Here is a 6,000-nt window from a genome sequence, read left to right on the forward strand (position 1 = left end):
CTTGTAGAAATGCCTTCTTCTTCGTCGTGCACTCGAACATCAAGTGGTGTTTCATCTTCGAGAGTGGTTACGTGTGGAATACGATCGATTGAGTCCAAGTGATCCTTTAAGCAAATGCACATCTCCACCGACTCCGAATTTAGTCTTGTTCTTCTCACCGATATTACCCTGCCACTAAGAGAAAAAGCGGATTCCGAAGCTACCGTAGAAGCTTGGACGGTTAGTAAATCACGGGCCATGGTGGCAAGAATCGGAAACTCGGTTATCTTTACCTTCCACCAAGCCAAAACATCAAAAGTGCCATATTCCTCTTCGGATAAACCGGTAGAGTAATCATTTGCACTATACCTTCCTAGTTCGCTTGAAGGGGTGTTACCCTTTTCTTTTTTAGCCGTTACGTTGCGAACGGTGTTCATAAGGCTAATCATGGGATCTCGTACTCTAGTAGCACTTGAACTTGATGAAGACCCCCCCCCCCCCCCGGCATAGGCATGTGTATGTTTGACCCATATTTATTTAAATAAAAGTCATACATAAATTTAAAATTCAAGTTAAAATAATTTTTTGCCTCTGTTGAAAAGTTTGGGTCAATTTTATGCATATCTAAGGCTGAAAAAATTTCGTCTATCACACATTCAACCCCCGTAACATTTAACATTGGGTTTAAAGCGGCGGCGCAAGTAAAAACCGGTGGCAATTCAAGAAAGTATTTTTTTAATTTAAACTTCATTGGTAATATGATGTTTGAAAACATTGGACTTTTATTTTCAAATTCTTTAAGATTGTTAACCATTAAAAATAACTCTGAAAGAACCAAGGGACTTGTCGGATAATACGTTCCCGATAGTTTCGTAGTTGATGTTTTAAAAACTTCAAGAAAAGTCGATAAGTCATTGATAATTTCCCATTTCTCATTTGAAAAGGGGATTGCCAAATCATTCTCGGCAAGACTAGAATGAAACATTTGTAAAGTTTCTCTTTGTTCCAAAGCACTTTGAAACATTATGCAAGTGGAATTCCATCGATGAGGTACATCCCAATTAGCTCCCAAAGCTTTTCTTCCCGTATCTTTACAAAATTTCTATAATCCATTTGTCTTTTTTTACTTTTCTTAAAAACTTCATGTATCATTAGTCTAAAATTGTTTATAACCGATGTAACCTCATCCGAAGCAAGTCCGTCTTGCACGATTAAATTAATGATATGTGCAACACACCTTGAGTGAAAAAATACACCATTGCAAATCGGCGTATATTTTAATTTTAATTTATCAACCGCCGATGTATTATTCGACGCGTTATCAAATGCCATTGAAAATATTTTATTTTCTAGTTTATAAGTTTTTATAACATAATCTAAAATTTCAAACAAATTATCTCCCGTATGTGGATACTCAAAGAGTTCGAAAGCAATGGTGCGTTTCATCATTTCCCACGATGACGGGTCTACCCAATGAGCGGTGACACAAAGATAAGATTCGGGTAGACCATGTGGAGCCGACCAAACATCACTAGTTAAGTTTATTCCCGTATTTATATTTTCAAAATATGCAATTAGTACCTCTTTGGCCTTCTTCCACAATTTTAAACAATAACGTTTAAGAGTATGACGACTTACGTGAGTGTATTGTGGTTGAAGCGTACCTCGAATCATGGCGGTTAAGCGAGGGTTGTCGAAGTGGCTAAACGGCAAAGCTTCTTGAATCACAAACTTCGCCATACGATCTTGAACTCGATCAATTTGGTATGTAAATATTCCGCCTTCACTATCCATTTGCGTTTGTTGCGAATCGACGTTCTTTTTCAACGCCTTGCAATACGGTTTTTCGATGTGTTTCTTCAAATTTGAATTCGAAAGTGGGTTTAAATAAACCCCACAAAACTTGCACCGAGCCTTCAATGAATGGTCACTCAATTCAACCAAATCCCAATTGCACCAAATCTCTTGATTACGATTATGAGGTACAATACGAACGAAACTTGGTTCGGCGTTGGAAACTTGACCAACCGATGATTGTGAGGCAGCCATAACAACAAATATGAATATAGAAGAAGAGAAAACAAGAGATTAGAGAACTCAAAACGTTGTAATAGCGTTTTTTTGTATTTTTTTGCGTTCGGGTTTGCGTTTTGAGTGTTGTGATGAACCCATGACACCAAATACCTATTTATACTAGTAGTGGGGTGTTTAGGGGAGCCAAAAAACGGCTATTTTTGACCCCAACGGTCAAAAAACGGCCAAAAAACGATTTCCAACGGCTTAATCGATCCAACGGCTAGAACCGGTTCCTAACCGGTTCCGGATGGAACCGGTTAGGAACCGGTTCCGGTTCGGTTCCGGTTCCTACCCGCCCCCACTCAGAAACGCAAGAACCGGTCACGGATCATCGGGTTGAATCAGATAGGGTCCGGTTCCTACCAAAAACGGGTAGGAACCGGTTCGGTTACGGTTCGGGTCCACCGGTTCGGTCCCAGGAACCGGTTTTTTTTGATCAACTCTATCTACTTCTACGTATTTTTCATTAGTGTCAGGCTTCAAGTACTCACGTGTCATGTGACATTCGAAAATTTTATAATATGCTATATTTCAATTTGAAATTCGAGCTATATTTTATGTTTTTTTGACAACCAAACCTATAAAAAGGTTTGTAGCATATCACTTTAGCACGAGCAACACCCTTACTCTAACTGGGATTGCTGAATGTCGACACAGTCAATCGGTTCACTAAATTCATTTAAATCTAACAATAAGTTTTTATGTATATCTATATATATATATATATATATTAATATCTTTACAGAATTATGCATTGTTGTAGAACTCGTTAGGCGTTAGTCGGGTAGTGGGTAGAGACTAGCGATTAATCAGGATTAATTGGATTAGAATTCATATACCAATTATATATACAATTTTCAATTTTGACCGACTTTAATTGCTTGCGAAATTCAGTCCCAATTTTTTTTTATAACTTCTTTAAATTTTGAATAAAATAATAAATTCTTGGTTTCTTAGTATCATGGTAATATACAAACAAAACTTTATTATGAATTAGTTTGAAATCCATCGATAAACCAAACTAGTCCTTAACACATTATGAAAACGATAAGCAAGTTCAGGATACGTGTTCATTTTTTTTCTCTTTTGTCCCCGAGAGCTTGATCAGCGTCCTCCAAATCAAACATCAAGCTTTACATGTGATATTGCAATGTAAAAAGTTGGTATAATCATACACAACCATCACTAGGTGAAGAGGTAGGTACCAGCAGAGACCAGTTGGACCCGCAGGACTCACCTTGAAAAGAGACGTCTGCGCAGAAACCAACTGGATCCGCAGGACCCACCATGCTCAGAGACGTGACGTCCTTACGCGCAGTACGCAAGCTGTTCCCGCAGGAAATGCCTCCCAATGGTGAAGTACTCCGCCTGTTCCCGCAGCTGCGGATACAAGCCATCAGGGAAGGCCACCCGCGCAGCAAGGCTACACGCACAAGGCACTTAGCTCTCAAAATAATTCAGTAATGTCACCTGAAGAAGGAATGAGCAAAGCCGGGAACAATCCCGCACAAAGGCGGGAGGGGAATACTCCCGCCCAAATGAGCCAGTCCGTACGATACTGGAGGATCTTTTGTACTGTACCTGACGAGGTATGGGCAAAAGATCTGACCAGAGATACGACAGCTCATTGACAACAGTATGGCGAGCAGCATGCTCTTGTACTGTATGTCACTATTAGCCGCTGCCTACTCACCAACTCCTGTCATACCACGTGCATAGCCTGCAGTTGGTGGAAAAGGAATAGTACACAGCAGGCCTGGTCACTGTCAGCCGCTGCCTACCCACCAACTGCCAGCATGGCACGTGCGTAGGCCACAGTTGGTAGAACAGGAATACTATTCAGCCGGCTATACCTTCTTGGAAACCTACCTTCGGCTATAAATACCCCAAATGGTATGATCATCTCATATTATCTTGTATCTCATATCTTATACCTGATATCTGCTCTAGCAATATCTTAATATACACTTATATTCAAGAGCAATCTAGTCTGATTCTCACGCCGGAGGGTGGTCACAAGGAGGTACCCCCCCCCTTCTCAGTGACGAGCTCACGGTGTCTGTTTTGCAGGTTATCAAAAGAACCATCTTTGCCGGATCTAACCCCTCGTGGGAAACATCTATTTAACCCCCAGATTATCCGTAATCTGCCCGGGGTCGATTAGTGTTTCTTCATTGGCGCCATCCGTGCATAAAAGCTAGAACTTAATTCTTTTTCAGTTCTCAAAACTTCTGGAAAGATGGTTAAAGAAACTCCGGTAACCACAACCCCAGCTACTGGGGGGAATACCGACGACTACACAGTTTTTACGAACACTACCCCGGTTACCCAAGCCGGGGTAAGTGCAGTAAATTTTACGAACACTACCCCAGTTACCCAAGCTGGGGCAAGTGCAGTAAATAATCTCTCACTGGGATTCACCGATACCCAGTTAGAGAGACAAAGAACGAGGCTCCCCCGCCAAACACTCGATGAAGTTAAAGCGTGGGCGGAAGCACGTCAAAAAGAATTCCAAGCTGAGTTGGATGAACGCTTACGTTCACTCCAACAGCCTGAGGAATTCATAGAGTACTTGGATGATGATTCGGAGGAATCCGATAGTGACGCAAACCCTCGTCATAAGGCGAAAGGGAAGCGTAAGGAAACGGACTCCCAACCGAAAAGGCATTTTGGAGAAACCTTCAAACCAAAAAACGCGGGTGGAAACCCACGTGACTTCTCCAAAACATTTACACCAACTGCTGCAAAGGCGGGAACGTCCAAATTTGCAAGGGACATTGCGGAAGCAATCGTCCCGAAAAGTGCCAAACAGATGTCCAACATCGGCACTTACGATGGTATATCTGATCCAGACGATCATTTGAACAGGTTCATAGCGGGGGCAACCGTCAGTAGTTGGACGGAACCTACGTGGTGTTACATGTTCCAAATGACGCTTGTGGGGGCAGCTAGAGCGTGGTTCGATCGTCTATCGGTCCACCACATCTACGATTGGGAAGACTTCCAGCAGAAGTTTAGCCAACACTTCAGCCAACAAAGAAAGTATACCGAAGAGCAATGGACAATCCTCAATTGCATTCGAGAGGAAGATGAATCTTTTCCAGACTTCATCACTCGCTTCAACTCAAAGAAGCTAAGTCTGGGTAATATTAGCAAAGATCTTGTTCGCGCTGCTTTCATCCAGGGCGCGAACGACCCAGAGCTCATCCGCACCTTAACGGGTAGAGATGGCATGCCATCCACATGGGATGCCATCATGACAGCAGCTAAACGCTTTGCGGAAACGGAAAAGCAACTGGGTAGATATCTCCCCCAGAGCACAAACCTCTACACTCAGAAAACAAGAGAAGACAACGTCCTTACCGTCCGACTAAATAAAAAGCGGAAGCTAGGTATTTGGCAGTCAAGGGTAAACTTTGACACCTCATCCGGCTTGCAACATCGGTTGGGCGGAAGGGATAACGTACAGTCGAACCAGAACTCCAGATGGACGCCACTCACCAAAAGCGTCACCGAGATATTCGCCACTGAGGAGCTCCCATGGCCAAAGGCTCCAATAATCCGACATCGTCACAATGCTGATCGGAGCAAATACTGTGACTTTCACAGGACAAAAGGCCACAACACTGAAGAATGCACAGACGTAAAGGACATCGTCGAAGCATTTGTCAGAGATGGGACGCTCGCGCACCTCGTGGCGTAACGAACGCTGAGCAGGCTGATGCGTGTAAAACCCCAGTTGGGGAAAACACGATGAAAATTGCAGCTTCAATGTTGGAGACAACATACTGCGTAAACAACGAGATCCCGAACCAGGTGCATATCGGCTCGATGGCACTCCCATCCCAACAACATGGAAGGGAGCTCAACTACACAGTTTGCATGTAGATCAATTCCAAACTTGTAAAGAAAAGGCCCAGAGCCACTTCTAATGGAAATGATTCT

This window comes from Bidens hawaiensis, unplaced genomic scaffold, assembly GCF_021521415.1.
Source record: "Bidens hawaiensis isolate Kalapana, Puna unplaced genomic scaffold, B.hawaiensis_p1.1 tig00020443_1, whole genome shotgun sequence".
Lineage (NCBI taxonomy): Eukaryota > Viridiplantae > Streptophyta > Magnoliopsida > Asterales > Asteraceae > Bidens > Bidens hawaiensis.